The sequence below is a fragment of the Tympanuchus pallidicinctus genome, unplaced genomic scaffold, assembly GCF_026119805.1.
Source record: "Tympanuchus pallidicinctus isolate F22 unplaced genomic scaffold, pur_lepc_1.0 scaffold26, whole genome shotgun sequence".
NCBI classification, from domain to species: domain Eukaryota; kingdom Metazoa; phylum Chordata; class Aves; order Galliformes; family Phasianidae; genus Tympanuchus; species Tympanuchus pallidicinctus.
The window spans coordinates 10184285-10201990 of NW_026294743.1; the positions used below are offsets into that span (position 1 = coordinate 10184285).

Sequence of the window (17706 nt, forward strand, 5' to 3'; positions counted from 1 at the left end):
TTAAGACTTTCCTGGTGCACTATATGCTTGCAGATGGTTTAAAATTCTAAATAGAATATAGGATATTTAAAGTACTAAGAAAATCAACAGACGGTAAAATGGAAATGTTTCAGATAGACCAGTTGTTCCATATACTTGGAAAGCTCCTGATAACGTAGCAGCCACATGCTCTGTGAAGATTTTGAGTTTCAAGATGTTGGACATACAGTCATTCAAGTTTAAAACTTGCTTAGAAGGAAGAACCTGAAATGAGACTATGGAATAGTTGTGTAACATGTTACCACTGGATAGCATGGTACCTTTAGCAAAGAAAATCAAATCACATACGCTAGATACTTATTTTTGAAGGTTCCCTTCAGGACCAATTTCAGTCACACTGCAAGAGAGTACTTAATTATTGCTTTGAGTTAATGCTCAATTACAAAAATGATACACAATTATGTGGTCAGATAGATCTGGAGAGCTTGCCTGAATCTTAGAGCACCAGCCACTTCTGACTCTTCTTAAGCTTCTGTCTAGCCTGAAGAATTCCTCCTCCTAACCATGAAAATGTGTTGTTACACTGTATAATTGCAACGCAAATTAAGATAATAAAAAGAAGCTGAAGATATTTTAACTTTTTTACATCTTCCATAATGAGTTGAGTTTGCTGCCCAATAAACTTGTAAGATCTTTTCTGGATATTTTCACTGTACGTGCAATAGGAATGGAAACATAAGAAATTTGGGGCAATTAAGAAAATAGTTACTGAATTAACCCACTAATTTCCCATTTTTCTGTCTCCCACAGAAATGTGAAATGATGGAAATCTCATTGTTTTGACTGGCAGTAGATAATTTTGTAGTCACATCTCTTGCTGGTTCTGAGTGATCTCTTTCCTTCCTGTTTCTTTCAATCTCCTTCACTTTAGGTCCTGTACCTGCTGCAACCCAGGCTGTTATATGAATATGTTGTAGAATATTTTAGTTGAGGTAACTCTGGCAATTCTGTTTTAGCTGAGATTCATGAAAACAAGTATCACTTCTAAGATCTTATGAGGCTTTCAGCAGCTCCTCTGGCATGCTTACATACAATTTCTGATTTAGTTGTTCATACTGATATTTTTCCTTTTTGTTGTTGTTGTTGTCTTTATTTTTTCTTTTAACTTCGAATAGGCTTTCTTTCTGCTGCAATAAAGGAGTGCCACAGCATTGTGCTTAGCTAAAACATACGTATCTACTCATATGCAACTCTGTTATTTCTAGTTTAAAATCACCTAACTTAAAAAAAAACAGCATTACCTTATACCATATTGCCATGAGAACCTGTCCTACAATGTTCCTTTCTTATTAGATAGTCTCACTACTTTTGAGTTTCAAGCTGCAAGAGTAATGTGTTGGAATAGTCCTGGTGAATGTGTTCAGACGTATCACTATATACCCACAGATGTCAAAAGATAGATCTTTTTTAATTGTTTGACTGATTTAGCTGAGTGCCTTGTTTTCCTCTGTAGACATGTGGTTTCCTGGTAAATACTAAGCATTCCTAATAATTCATCTGATTATCTCTGTAGTCTTTTAATGTGGGATTTTTTTCCCCATTATTTTTTCCACAATTTCATTAACATTGGTTTAAAGGAATTAGTATTGTATAAGGAGGTAATAAAGAGCTTGGACTGTTTTAAGGCTTTGGAGTCTGTGATTTCCAGAGACTGAATTATTTTGCCCTCTGCAAATTGTCAAGAACTAGCTTCTAAAATCAGTGAAACATACCAAGATCCATGAGTACCATCTCCAAGTGTGTTTATTCCTCAAAAAAAATTGTCTTAGCCCCTTAGTGGAAAAAAATACTTGTTTTGATGGCAGATTTTCCCTCAAGAAGTTGACTAGTTTTATCAGTCCTTCTTAATAATGTTAAACAAGTGCACTTTGTTCAGCAAACATTTTGCTGGATTCATTTCTGTGGGTATTTTTAGCATCTAGAACATGCAGCTTGTGTAACCCTGTGTAGGAAAAATACGGATGGGGATTTCCAAAGGATAGGATGTTATTTTGTGAATGACACAATGTGAAATAGGAAATGGAGACTTTGCTACTAGAGGAAGCATGTTAAGCTTCAGATAAGACTGTAGTGACTGGATTACTCCTCATGAAATATTTCCAAATTTTAGCCTGGTTAAATAGATGTGTAGATATCAGAGTCTGTGAATTAAATTCACTTCCCTCACCTATTGTAGATACTCTGGGGATACAAACTTAATTACTGTGATCCAAATCATTACTGAATGCAATTAGTTTGAGTGATCACATAATCATGATAACAGTCGTATTATAACGGCTGTTGTTTAATGCACTTCTGTACCAAAGCTGCCGAAAGGCAAGATCTTAGGTGAGCTCTAGGTAGGTTAACAACACCAAGTGAAGTTAACAAAATCCTGAGGAAATTCTGTCTCTGTATTTTCAGAGCTGTTCTAGAGCAGTTTTGTGGTGGTATAACTGCTTTCCATAGAAGATCTTAAACATCACTGATTCTGAGCTCAAGATCAGAATCCTGAAGAGTAAGAAGTTGGGGAAGGGTGGCTGGAGGCCTGTGTAGATGAGCAAGGAACTCGTGGGTCAACTAATAGAAAAGAAGGTGGCCAACGAGATGTGGGAAAAAGGGCCTGATCACCGAGGAAGAAGAAAGGAATGAATCAACAGTGAAAGGAATATTAGGGAAAATGTGTGTCCCCTACTAAATGAGGTGGGTACCCTCGTAACAGGGGATGCTGAGAAAGCAGAGATTCTGAATGCCTGCTTTGCTTCAGTCTTCAGTGCTAAGATGCTATCCTTGACCCTGGGGAGTAGGAGAGAGTGTCAGGAGAAAGGAAGACTTCCTGTTGGTTGAGGAGGATCTGGTCAGAGAGCATCTAGCTAGTATTAGTGCACACAGATCCATGGGCCCCAGTGCAATGTGTCATTGTGTGGTGAGGGAGCTGGCAGAGGAGGCTGCTGAACCACTCTCTGTCATCTTCAAAAGATCTTGGCGAACCGGGGAGCTACCTGAAGACTGGAGGGTAGCCTATAGCACTTCAGTCTTCAAGGGCAAGAAGGAAGATCTGGGAATCTCCATCCCCAGAAAGGTGATGAAACAACTTGTTCTGCATACCCTCTCCAAGCAATTAGAAGTTATCACGAATAGTTAACATGGATTCACCAAGGGGAAATCATGCTTGACCAACCTGGTAGCCTTCTATGATGTCATATCTGGCTGAGTAGATGGGGGAGGGCAGTGGATGTTATGTTCCTCGACTTCAGCAAGGTGTTTGACACTATCTCTCATAAAATCCTTGTTATTAAACTTAGAAAGCGTGACATAGATGAGTGGACAGTAAAGTGGATTGAGAACTGGCTGACTGGCAGAGCTCAGCATTGCCATCAGTGGCATCTGGTTGGAGGCCTGTAACTAGCAGTGTTCCCCAAGGGATCAGTGCTGGGTCTGGTCTTGTTCATCAACAACCTGAGTGAAGGGATAGAGACCACCCTCATCAAGTTTGCTGATAATACAAAGCTGGGAGGAGTGGCTGATGGAGTAGAAGGCTGTTTTGTTATTCAACAAGACCAAGTCAGACTGGAGAGTTGGCCAAAGAGGAACCTGACTAGGTTTAAAAAGAGCGAGTGTAAGATATTACATCTGCGAAGGAATAGTTGCACGCGTCAGTACAGGTTTGGAAATGGCCTTCTGAAGGGGAGCTATGTAGAGAAGAACCTGGATATTCTGGTGGACAACAGGTTGGCCATGAGCCAGCAATGGACCATGGCCAACAGGGCGAGGGAGGTAATCCTCCCCCTCTACTCTGCCCTGGTAAGGCCACATTTAGAATAGTGTGTCCAGGTCTGGTCTCCCCGGTTTAACATGACAGAGATCTCCCGGAAGGTGTCCAGTGGAGGACCACAAAGATGATAAAGGGTCTGGAGCGTTTCCCATATGTGGAAAGGCTGAGGAAAAGAAGACTAAGGGGAGATCTAATTAATGTTTATCTAAAGGAAGGTGGGAGACGAATGAGACAACGCTTTTCTTGGTGGTGTGTAGTGATAGGACAAGGAATAAAGGCCTAAAACTTAGGAAGTTGCATACTAACATGCAGAAGAACCACTTTATGATAAGGGTGACGGAGCACTAGAACGGGCTGCCCAGAGAGGTTGTTGAGTCTCCTTCTATGGATATAATCAAGGCCTGTCTGAACACCTACCTGTGTGACCTGTTGTAGGAAACCTGTTTTAGCAGGGGGATTGGACTTGAGCTCTTGAGGTCCTTTCCAATGATTCAGTGTGATTCTGATATCTTCATGTTAAATGACATTAAATAAGGCTCTGATGCTTACTGCTCAAATCAGGACTCTGAATCCCCTTTCTTACTTCTGCTTATACTTGGAAGTTAATTTGTAGGAACTGGCAAAACATGGCTCCTTCCTCAGAGTATCTGTGAGTGGTCTTGCTTCTAGCAGCCACTTCCCTCCATGCTGAAGTTGCAGAATGTGTGTTTTCTGTCTAAATGGCCCATGAAGTTGCAAGCTTAAGCAAAAACCTTCACACCAGTTATCTTCTGCATGAATACACTAGGAACCTGGAAGTTCTCGGTTTGACTTTCAGTGACAAAAAGGCAAAACACTGCAACAGAGCCTCTCTTCCTCAAAGCTTAGCAGCCATATGCTGAGCTTTTATAAACTGGCACTGATGTGAAACTTTAATATGATTTAGCAGTGCTTTTCTTTCAGTAGGGAATACGGTACGCCGAGTTATAAGTCTTGAGGATTCAGGTCTTTATTACTTGTAATATGACGTGCATAGCAAACATAATTCTAGTGCTTTGTCTCGAGGGAAAGGGAAAAGCCTCATTATTTTTAAAATTAAGCATCAGTACCTAGAACTGTGCAGAAATAACCAAATAATGTTTGCATTTTCTAGTAGTTCAAAATGGCTTGGGAATCGTAAGAAACCAATTGCAGCTACTACTGCAACAGTGTTTCCTGTGGGAATACAATTAGTTTCATTTTCCTATTTCTTTTACCTTGTCTTTTGTTCCTGGATGGTAGGAGTGGGAAAGATGATTAAAAACCAAGGAGAAGAAACAACTAAAACCACAGCGATATTAACTGAAACAGCACAATAGGTTTGTACGTGTCTAGAAACCTGAAGGAAAAAGAATTGGCATGTTTGTTTTTTTAGCTGTAAAAGTAAATTCACAGGTATGAATGGTGCCTTTTGGGGCCGTGCAAAATGTTGCTAATGATTGCTGCATTGTGGCAGTTAGTATATCCAGGTGAGATACAGCTGGTTGCTACATAACTGAATCTTGGGCCAAATTAATATACTTCTCCATACAAGCATCTCGCTCTCTTCTATACTTCTATCACTAAAGACCTTCTCAAATATGTCAACTTCTTGGTGTTTAGATTATGGAGTTCTGTACCGTGGGTAATGAACAGCTGTGTTGTATTAACATATATGGAAATAGAGGTGTGGTGAAAATAGAGAGTATTAAGTTCATCCTATTGGGAAAACTCATCATGATGCCTTGCTTGTTTTATGTTTGAAGAGAAGTGTGTGAACTAAACTGAACTTGGTAATTTAGTTTCAGAAAGCATTTAATTGAAAACACGTTGTGTACGTGGTTCCTAATCCATCAAGAGTGCTGAAAACCACAGAATTGCATACTTTACTTACATTTTTATCAGCTTTATTACATAATAAAATGGTAGCATATTTTCCCAGCATTGCAAACAAATGTAACCCTGACTTCCATAAAAATCTAAGTTGAACTATTGTGCCTCAAAATTGCCCAAGTTCAAGCTGTAGCACAATGTCACTTGAAGCTTGAGTTTGTCAGCCTTAAAATTCAGCATGGTGTTGTCTTGTGTGTGCAAACCACATACCTGTTTTGGAGTGGCCACGGATCAGTGGTTGAGTTGTGTAACCATTTAGCTCTTCTCTTGTCCTTCAGAAACCTTAAAGTTTGTTATGTTGGACACCAGGTTTTTTTTTGGTTTTCCTGAGATTAGATCAGACATGGGATCCTTAGGGTAAGTATTCACATAAGCCAGTTAATGCTGTATTCAGAATAAGACTCAGAGCTCCAGAATAAGAGAAGAACTCACTGTGTGATCTACCTGAAAGGAACTTGTTTGTCTGAGTGTCTCCCACACCTAACATGTATCATGTAACATATCAACTGTACAAATATTGTTTTTTTTAATTTTATTTCTCATTTCTGTGTTATCAACCAGAACTAGAAGCTTCGCAACACTAAGTTCTGTGCCTACTTTGGTCCAAGTACACAACTTACTCAGTTTGCATCAGTTACTCAGTGTTGTAATGAACTAGGTGGGCAAATATAGATGCACATCGATTAATTTGATTTTGTCACTTATCTTTTTCCTGATAGGTAAAGCCAGCCACTTTGTCTATCTCTGTCTTCCTGTCTGTTAAACAGGCAGATATTCCTCCTCTAGATCCTTTTGGAAACAATTTCATTTTTACAAGCAGAAAAGGAAAACAGATAAATTAGTCAGACAGTGAGTTTGGTGCTGCAGAAAGAAGAGGTAGCAGTTCGTCTCCTTCTGATTTTCTTCTAAATTTACTTTTCCTTAATTTCCCAGAGGAAATTGGAAGGATATCAAAAAGACATGTGCAGTACTGTAGTCTCAATTAGTTTATAGAGAAACAGTGCCAGAACAGGGAGATGCAACTTTATTGCATGGCACCACATGGAATCTAAGAGCTAAATTAACCTGCCATTCTTGTCTCTAATGCTCTTAATAAATAAATAAACAAATAAAAATTACAACAGAGCAGAGTTGGAGTGAGTTCAAAAGAACCTTCCTTTGCTTACTTATGCTTCAGTGTTATGCCTGGCTGCATGCATTTAGAAGTTAATCTCCTTTCCTTTTCAGCTTTCCAGTTCGTCTCAGCAATTTGTTGCTGTTGTTGGACTTCTTTCTGCAGGCTAACTGCAATGAACGGCTTCGTAAGGTAGCTGCTGGGAAGAGGTAGAAGAAGGAGTTGAATAGAGGTGATGAATACATTTTTATATCCATTCAGGTGCTGGGCACTTTGCATGGGAACACCTGGATGGATATTTTTCTGGCATGTTGCACAGAGCAGATCCTGTCTATGGAGAGAAGCTCTCCCTTTTGATCATTCAAGCTAACATGTAATAAAAAATGTATTCCTGGCATCTCGCTGCACTTTTAGATACACTTTAGGGGCCGAGTTCTCTTCAGTATTTTTACAAATTATCTAGATGTGGGAACTGATTGCATTCTAAGTTTGCAGACAAAACTTACTTAGAAGGAGCTGTGGGCTCCCTCAATGGTAAATAGGGCATAATTATGGTAACTGTGTTTGTCCCATAACTAATCAATACAGAAGGCAGATGATTGAGCATAGAGGTTGTTAGTGCTTGTTGAGCACACGCATACAGAATGGCTTGTGGATTTGGTGGTTTTTCTGTAATAGTTCTCTTCATAGAGTCACAGCACCCCATCAAAACCATTCAGAGAGGCCTTCTCTGTGTTTTGCTCACAGGTCGTAGTGATTGCCAGATTTTTACAGGAGGAAGTTTATGTACACTCGTGTTTCCTAGATGATAGACGTGAGGAGTTCTTAGGAAGCAGAGTGGAGCCTTCTCTCCCAGCAGGCAGCCTGACTGCAGGAGATGGATGCAGAGCCTTTTTAAAGTCCAGGCTATTGCTTGGCTTGAAAGACAAGTGTTTCATGTTTGTTTGTTTGTTCCTTTGGTGTGGGAGGTGGAACAGGAAGAAAGTTCTTCAGCTTTTGTTTTGTCTGTGAGTCCTATGAGGATAACTTGTCAGTAGTTCCTGCTGATAGGAAAATCAGCATAAAGGTTATAGGGCAAAGAGAAAGAAAATGTCAAATTATTTCCACTTCCATTATGCTTCACACAATTTTATGCAGGCTTTATAATTGCCCAGTAATGTACTGGTTTTGCTCCTTTCCCCTGCTGTTTAAATTTCAGAGTGAAAAATACTATTTGTCAGGCTAGTGATTTCCTTCTCAGACTCTTCAGAGAAATTCTGCTCCTAAATGCGACAATTTCAGTCAGAAGAATTGGTTTCCTTTTGTAAAAGTCTAACGTCCTGAAGAACAGTTTTATGCTTGATGGGTATTTACTGCTTTCATTGTAAAATTGTTCATTCAGTTCATCTGCCAGTTCAAATAATAACCCAGTCATCACTAGCTAATGCAATTTATTGTTACAACAGCAGAACTTTAGAAGTGCTGCCTAACAACATGGCGAGAACATATACTTTAAAAGCAACATTTCAGTGAATGCTATGAGCAGATTCTTTCCCTTAGGGATGCAATTTTCATGAACGCATCTGCAAGTTTTAAGCAACTTCACAATTTGGCAAAAGTCCTTTATGGCTTTGGAAGTCTACAACTCTAAAATAAAGTAGATTATTATACTGAAGGTTAGTATGAGTAGCTGTGTAAGAGAGAGGCAGCACTGCCATTTGCAAGCTGACACAGAGGTGAAAGAATGAGATAGCAGGCTGGGCAGCTGGGCCACAATTAGTATTAGGACATGGGATAACAGTATATAGGATAGTAGTGCCTAACTCTTCCTAGAAGAGAATTACTGGACAGCAGACTTCAAATATCTGATGTTTACCTATTGAGGATATATTGTCAGTGCTAAGCTTTTATCTCAGCAGACGTAGATAGGTTGTTTTGTACCAGATATGCTGTCATTAATCATATAAACTTGATTTAAACTTCCGCAGTACCTTTGACAACAAAGTTACAGATTGGCTATGTACTGTGTTAATAATATCCTTCTACAATCTGTGGTTCAATTTTGGTTTATGAGAGCCCATTTCTTAATTGTCATTCAAAGGATTAATAGGGGCTTCTATTACCTTCTTGTTAAAGTTCCTTATGAATTTCACCAACATGTCTTTTTGCTAGGAATGTACCAGCTGGAGTTCATCTGATTCTTTGAGCATCTTCTGTTCTGCTCTATTTAAATAAAGATGAGCAGAATGATACAAGCAATTGTAGACGAAAGCATGCCGTTCATTTAAAGGACTGGATGGGCACTTTCACTATTATGTTTTTCATAACCTTGACTGATTAAGAATAACCAACTTGTATAACCCCTTTTAAAGTGACACAACCCTGCCAAATCTCCACTGTATATATATATATATATATACACACACTCATATAAAACATTAAAAGGTCCGAACGCAACCCTTTTTTACGGCAGGCATCCAGCAGAGGTCCCCCACAGCTTGCTGCTGTCAGTGCAGCCAATGCCTGGAGAGGGGGAGGTAGGGCTGGGGAGCCTTCCTGCAGCATCTGCACGAAATCAGGTAATGTCCTGATGTGCTGTGCTACGGTAACTTCAAACTTCGGAAAATCGCTCTGGATTTTACTGAAACGTGAAAATGAAGGATGCTGAGGTAGCTGTTGCGACTTGGCTCCGTTTCTTCCTTTGTAAGGCTGTCAAATATTGCCAAACAGCATTTGAACGGTGTGGCAGAAATCATCTTTGTAGACTGAGTGACTTGTAGACAGGCAGGTCAACAGTACAATGCTTGTTTTTGCCAAGGAAATTCCAGAGACTTATGAAGTTCATTTGTTTTGGGGTGCTTAACTTGATTTAGTCATTATTAAGGAAATACAGGAAAATAGAAATGTATGGTTAATAGAGGAAACAGGATCTTTTGTATACTGTTCATGTATTTTTATTGCTGCCTCTTGTATCAGGAAGATAAATTTATACTGGGATACAAAGAATCAGCCAACTCCACTCCTTCTAGTACTTGAAGGAGGCCTACAGGATAGATAGGGAGGGACTTTTTATTAGGGCACATAGCAACAGGATGAGGGGAAATGGCTTTAAACTGGAAAAGGGTAGATTTAGACTAGATATTAGGAAGAAAATATTTAATGTGAAGGGGAGGAGACACTGCAACAGGTTGCCCAGTGAGGTTGTTGATGCCCCCTCCCTGGAAGCTTTCAAGGCCAGGCTGGATGGAGCTGTGAGCAACCTGGTCTGGAGGGAGGTGTCCCTGCCTATAGCAGGGGATTGGGGCTAAGTCATCTTAAAGAGCCCTTCCAATCCAAACCATTCTATGATTCTGATTGCACATCTTATTTCTTAGAAACAAATGCAGTAGAACTTTCTTATGAATGCTGTTGCACAAATTGTGTAGTAGATGCTGAATTCATTTTAGCGAGGTTATTTGAGTTTCTAATGATAATTAAATGAACTCTACCTTTTAGTTATTGTTTATTGTTGTAAATTGCAGGTTTTGTTCTGCTTGAAGTTCACTGTGAGCATTACCGCGTGAAGTTCTTTAATGAAGAAATCAGCTTATTACAATGCATACAGTCAATAACAGAAGGAAATCCACTATTAATATATACTGATCTTGAAACATAAGCTTTTTCTTCTCTCTTCTTTCATGGTGCTCTTGGTGAAAAAGTTCTTAGTACAGTCATATTTGTAATGAACTTTGATAATAATTTTATTCATAGACTTCCATAATAAACTTTTATAAACTGTTAAAATTAAAGGGACAAATCAGAAGTTCTATTTCAGCACTAGGACCTGCCAGGCTGTGGAAAATAAGCCTTTACTTTTCAGATATTTGGAAAAGTGTCAATTAAATACACTGAAGCATTCCCATAGCTTGCTAGAGGTAGCTTGTTCTATTCAACTTCTCATTTTGATAGATGTGCTACCTTTTCTTTGTAGTGTTACTCTCATTAATTATTTTTGAGGTAGTAATTCAACAAAATCTTTTATCAGGCCCAGACCTACTTTGTCATGTAATGAGCCAACAAGAAATAAAGGGAATACCTGCAGAGCCAGAGTAGTTTGGTCTCGAATCTGTATTCTAATGTAGTAAATTGTCCTCGGGTCAAAGGATACAGCAGACTTCCCCATCATTGAGTTGAAATGGATGTAAGTTATTAGAAGAAAATTGGCAAAGCAGATAACCAACATTACATTACTTTTTTTTTTTTTTTAGACTTATTATTATTAAGGCCATAGAACTCTGGATGCATTAAGTTAATCAGCTTGTCCTGCACTGACAGATTTCTTCATTTCATCTTTGAAATGTGATTCCTCATTTCTGCTCCAAGAAGTCCATTATAAATGTCTCCTACGGCTTTCTGGTATGTCTCCAGTTTTAGGCTATTTCAGAAGAGGGAAAATAAGCACTGGGGAGTTCATAATTTCATTGCTTTTTCAGCCATCTCGTCTCTTTTGTGAAAGGAACAGCACTTGAGGACCACTGCTGATGGCAGGCATGACAGTGTGCAAGGAGGGGATGTGTTATTGCCCAGAGAGCTGGCGGGACCTAACGTGACATTAATGGCCTTGGAGCAGTTTTTCTGAAGAGTGGACTCCTACAGAGCAGGTAAGAGATCAACTGTACTCTGAATGAGCTTTACTCACCAAATGACCTTGAGAAATGATTGCCAGTACAGCGTATTTGCAAATCAGTTCTGCCATAGGAGTAAAACCCTGAACTTCACTCATCATGATGTGCAGTGAGGACCAGAGGAGGCTACGTTATCTGAAATGTGCTTGGATACTCCAGGATATTAACTGAGGGAATGCATCATCAAGGCTTCAAATAATTACCTTTGTAGGATGCTTTCTGGAACTGACAGAGCCTTAAAGAAGCTAATTGTTTTGCCTGTGTCGAGTCCCAGTTGTTACATAAAAATGAATTTAATTTTCTTGCAGTGAACAGCTTGCACTTCTCACAGTTGTGCTAACACCACAAAAAGAAAAAAATCAGCAGAAAGTGAAGATCTAGACTGCATGCAGATCTCTTGTGCGGCTCTTTAACCCCCAGGCCAAGAGGCCAATATCCTTGTGAATACTAAATGAACCCTAATTTGGTGGAGGTCCTCGTAAAGCCAAGAGAATGGCTAGCAGTTAAAAGAGTAAGACTATCATCTCTCTCAACCTAAGTAAATCTGGACATTAATTATGAAGGGGCACTTCTTGCAGGGATGTTATCTCCTTGCTTAGCTGTTTTTGTTGTTATACCCCACCTGAGCTTCCCCCCCTTCCACCTCCCTAAAAAAAAACAAAACAACAACACAAAACAGAACCCATGAGCAGTTTTATAAGCAGTTTTACTATTAATGATCTGTTTTGGAGTTTGTGTCTTTCTGGTTCCTACCAAGTATGAAGAAATGAATACCTGTGAAACTGACCAGTGCCAAGTTACTCCTCTGAAGAAATTTTGTACTACAAGTAGCCTCAAAAATCCTTTTATACCCTGCTTTGTTCACAGGGACAGGAATAAGCGTTTCCTGCTAAAACTGTCAGACTACTGTGGCATTCGAGCAATATAGATGTGATCCTTCTCCTGCTAATATAAAGCAAACATTTGATTAACTGGACATAAGAGCAGAGTCAGTGTACTTCAGTCTTGAAAGTCAAATTACTATTCTGCTAATTTCCCAGAGGAGTGCTCTTAAGCCTTATTATTAAATGAACCATCATAAGAATTTGACAAGGGCACAAAGAAGCGTTTGTATTTATTGAAAAGAACTAAATTTGAATTGTGACAGTGTTATCTTTCCTTGTATTTCCTAATACTAGTTTGTAATGAAAAAAAAAAAAGCACTAAATTTCAAAGATTTTTGAATATTTCTTTTCAAAACCAACTAAGATGAACAAAAGTATCTTATACAGTATTTACAACAGCGATGCTAGTTGTACCACTGATGCACAGCTTTTGGAAAAGACTGTGACTACATCTTCCTGTCACTAGTAGTAGTCTTTCTGGGGAAATAATGTTTTTGACAAAGTATGTGTCAAAATCAATGGGTATTTCATCCAAGAACATACTGTATTTTTACTATAAAACGAGGCAAAGTTTGTTGAGGAGACCAGCAGGTCATGGTAACCTTTGGAGTATAGCAGATGTCACTATTTTTTCTGAAATTGCAGAGTTTTAAGGTGCTGTGCTAAACTTGCCAATTTAGATAACTTCATACCACAGTATGACAGAGATCATCTTAATGGCCATGTCACAGGGCAAAACTTATTGAATGGTTGGAAAGGTAATGCTTGCTTTAGAGAACCAGTTTGAGAGTGGTACGGGCATCTGTACACATATTCATTTATCCTTTTTCACTTCCTGACATTTCACAACTTGCAATAAGCTTCCTGGTCATACGTGGGAGTAACAGTGTTCAGTGGTGTTGTCAGGGGCAGACACTTCAGAAGGGTCTGTTTAGGCTGTATTCCTTTGTCACTGGCACAGTATGGCAGAATATGGTGGTTTTTTTATGTTTTTTTTTTTTTTTCTTTCTGTTTCTGACTTTCATTTCTCTTCCTATCAAAAATCACTTTAATTGAACATGAACAAAAACAGCAGCTCTGTCTGCCTTCATCGGAATGGCAACCCTTAACCAATTACACTAGCATCAAAACCAATCCATTTCAGGATTCTCCATTAGGTAGCACATGCAGCAAGCCTTAGAAAGTAAGGTTTGTTTGTTTCTCATTCAAAAGCATACAGAAGATATTAAGTAAAAGAAACATCTGATCTTAGAGATTACACACAATATGTCATGCTCAAAAACTGCCCCCAGCTTTACCTAATAACCTTGATAAATGACTTCCATGAGTATCATGATTTTATATAATTACTTCAGCCCGTGAGGGCAGAAAAAGAAGAGGTTTGTCTTGCACCAGAACAATGCATTAAGGCTGTTCTTGGGCTTCCTTATTTTTTTTTTTCTTACTTCCAGAACTATCAGTATATTTTATTGCTAGGACTTTTCATAATAAATTGCATAGGCATAGTTTGGTTTTCATCAAATTCAAAGGATAAGTTCCAGGGTCCAACCGTATTTATGAAGGATGCTTTTCTGCAGGCTATGATGTTTATGGCTGTTTATTTTTTATGCTGCAAAGATAGATACTGGAACTGCTGTGGAAAAAATGACTTTTTTTCTTCCAGAAGTACAGTGATTGATGATGGAACCCCAGGGATTACAGAAGGGCTGTGTGATCTATTAATAATATTTTGGTAACATTAATTATCACAAGCATCAGTACAGAGGGAAGTTTCCATGCCACCCATACTATTTCTCATAAGGAGAGCCAGTGCCTGTCTCAGCATGACTGGTAGTGGAGACTTTTTTTCCTTCCTGTGCTCCTCTTCTTAGTTCTCCCACACCTTCAGGTTAGTGATTTATTTTTCATCCCTCAGGAGTTCACACTGCTAGAAAGGAAGCATCATATTATGAGCTTCCAGGCTCCAGGAGCAGGGTGACATGCTTACAAAGGCTGCAACCACCATGGAATACAGTGGCAATATGATTTTCCTCTCTGTTTCTTCAGTGGAGTGCTGTTTCTCCACTGTCTGCTTCTCAGTGGTCACTGCCCTGCTCAGAGCTGGTGCTCCTTGCTGCCTGATCAAGGCACTGCCCAATAGGACTGCAGCTGATGCAGATGTATGGGATATATACCTCTATCTCAGCCACTGCTGTTGAAATGCTCAGGAGGACCACCTTGGCTCCAATCTCTTCCCCTGTATAAATATACTGTAGTGTCAACCTACACTGAGTTTTTGGTGTGCTGGGATCCTCTGGCTTGGCTGGCTTGGGAGTGACCCATCTGAGGTGGCACATCCTAATAGGCTCCTGTGTCCTTCACTGCAGAAAGAAGAGGGACAAGGGCCAGCCATTAACAAGGGGTAAGCTTTGACATTTCCAACTGTCAGCTTTGTCTGTGGTAATATTTTACACAACTACAAAAACCAAACATGTATTTTCCTCGTGTGAGTCAAACCAGAAGAGTTTTAACATACATCATATATAATTATCAGCTGAGAGGATTCTTCCCTCCCTTCTTTTATTAGAAGGGAAGAACCCCGTATGACTATGTTCCCTTATTATTTGAACTCCAGTGGAACTGGCATCTAGCATTGTCTGATTCCATTCAGCAGATGCTAACAAAACAAAACTTCTATCATCTTCATTATTTAGACTTTTCCTTACAGTAGAAATTGTTCAGTAGCAGTTTAACTGGCCTAAGGACTGGGGATTTAATGTGCTCTTTGAAGATTGATCTTTATGTGCCTTGTTTTCTAGCATATTTGTGTATGTACCTGCCTACCTACATAGAATAATGATACCATTCTCATGAAAATGCCACTGGACACTGTGGTCAGATGCATCTTCCCAAGATTGTTAGGTGTGCACATAGGAGAGAGCATCATGCTGCCAGTCACTTGTACATGGAACGCTTCGGAGCGCTTGCTTCAGCTCCAACTGGATTAGGACCACTCAACAAGCATGGTGTAGGGAGGATCCTTGTGCTTTGATTTTTTTCCCAGGCAGGAGAAGTGTTAAATATGCTTCATTTTTTCCTCTCTCCCTCTTTTGGGAAATGCCTGACTGAATTTGTTCCTTCTACTATCTTCTTCCTACGTATTCTTTGCTGACACTGAGTCCGAGGTGTACTGGCTGCTTAAAGAAGATGGAAGGTAGGGAAAACATTTTATTTTTATCAAACATGTCTGAGGAAAGATGCTGACATTTTGGAGACGTCAAACTCTAATGAGTATGATTGTTCTGCAAATAAAAGGTAAACACACATTCTCCCACCACTGATTGTAAACAAATTTTTAGACGTCACAGGAATAAAGAAGGTCAGTAGTTGTCTTCATTTAATTTCCTACTGCCAAATTACAATTTCATGTTTTGATCAGTATAAATAGTGGGGGCACAGATATTAACTCCATCCAGGCAAATGGGCAGGGCTCTCATAAAATCACTGGCACACAGAGTAATCTTTGTGAGCTTCTGAAACTTACCCAAAGGACTTATGCAAACATTTCTGTGTGTCACACACAGTTAAAATGAGTAGAATTTAATTTGAAAAAAGTCATCGCTGAATAAAACTTTACATTATAGAAACAGTCCTAAATGTAGCAGGAAAAAAATGGTTGAAATTCTGAAAGTATATAAAGAAATGAAGAAATTAACTACAATTTGCAAATAGGAAGGAAGATAACAGTAAAAATAAAAAATACATTATAAGAAACCTGGAGTAAGTAGTAGAAGATGAAATGATGCAACTCTTACGCAATTTGGCTACACTACATGGTAAAGTAAGGTTAAATGACACATCACAGTGGCAAGAGAATGTGTGGATGTAAGTTGGGCATAATTTGCTGTAACTTTTATAAGACTGCATCCTAGTGTTCTCAGTGAGGATCTAGTTTTGTTGGTTTTTTTTTTTTTACTTAAGCTTATCTAGCAAGAGTAACCCTAAGTATTTCCAAATTAAACAATTTTAAACTCTTTAAAAGCTACTTGGAATGTATTGTTTGAATATCCTGCACTCTTTGTACTCTATGACGTACTGTAGGTTGTTAGGAGATAATAATCTGCAAAATGCAATAGTCAGTGTCCAGGCAGAAACTATGTAAGTGTACCACTAGTGAAAACAAAGGACGATGGGTTACAGGGGACTAGACTTCAGGGAAATACCTTAATGACAGTAACAACGATATTACTGACTAGTATGTAATAATCTCCTCACCCGGTGACAGCCTGAGCCTCAAAGGTCTCAAAACTGTAACATTAGAATAATTTGAGTGTTCCTTCAAACACATGGAAGCCTGGCTGCTTCCATTTTTAACGACTATATGGAAAAGAAGTATCCCAAGGCAAAAAAACAACCAAAAATAAAAAATCACGAGCCTTCCCATCCACTCATTTACAAAAACAATAACTTCGTTTTTCAGACTGGAAAAGCTTTATTAAAGAGACTATCAGATTGGGAATTCAAATGGAGAAAAAGGAAGAATCACCAGCTAGACCCTTGGAGAAGTTTGACTGAAAACTCAGTGTTCAGACTGTACACTTATTGAACCCTGAGGGCAGAGGTGGGTTATGAAATTAGAGTAACCCATGGGAAATATATGTGTATATATAGATAATTTTTTTCCATTTATGCTATTCAATGTATTGTGATCTAGGGAAGATGCATGTGATTTAAGTGTGGGAGAAAAAAGACCTGTCTGGTTAAAAAGGAGATGATGAAGTTGGGGCTGGTAGCATGTGTAGGTCTGTGCACCTGGGCAGGTGTATCTTAAAGCTGTTGACCTAAAGCAAAAGGGTCATCTATGATGAAATGCATCAAGATTTTGCTTTCTGGCAAAAGAAAAGAAAAAAAAAATCCTGCTCTCTTCCCATTTTCTTTTTCTTTCCACTATCAGTTTCTTAGATCATGAAGTCTCACGCTGATCAGAAACGTGCTGCATGTTCATGGGAGCCATCAGTGCAAACACAAAGGCATAGCTATATGTAAGTATGGCTGAAAATTCCATAAAATGACAAGCCAGAGTGAAAACTCTAAGGTAAGGTAATCAGAGATGTGTTGCATTGGGTAAACAGGATGAGACAGAAACAATCTCAATAACGACTGCCCCCAAACTCATTTCAGGGAATAGGGCAACCTGGGAAGAAGCAGCAAAAGGTGGTGTAAATGTATTGAAAACGATGAGTTGAAGAGCAAGGGAAAAATATTTTTCTAATCCCATCCAGAAACAGACTTTCTATTAATTTAGGAAACAGTCAAAGTTGGCACTGAAGTAGTCTCAACAAGTAACTTAGTAAAAGATACGTATTTTATTATAATTAGATGTATGATTGTTAATACTGATAA

At 38.9% G+C, this 17706-nt stretch overlaps 1 long non-coding RNA gene across 2 annotated transcripts in view; it reads left to right on the forward strand.

Annotated features, from left to right (window-relative positions):
• The window catches only part of LOC128084355 (uncharacterized), a 24607-nt gene that overhangs the window by 3447 nt on the left and 3454 nt on the right, over window positions 1–17706 (forward strand). The window contains exons 1-8 of one of the 2 annotated variants that reach the window (XR_008208490.1): window positions 6901–7029; window positions 9250–9355; window positions 11024–11171; window positions 11249–11416; window positions 15123–15331; window positions 15483–15618; window positions 16784–16924; window positions 17258–17345. This is a non-coding gene — a long non-coding RNA (uncharacterized LOC128084355). Of the gene's footprint in view, window positions 1–6900; window positions 7030–9249; window positions 9356–11023; window positions 11172–11248; window positions 11417–15122; window positions 15619–16783; window positions 16925–17257; window positions 17346–17706 lie in introns of those variants that run through there. The other variant, XR_008208489.1, reaches the window with a different exon arrangement.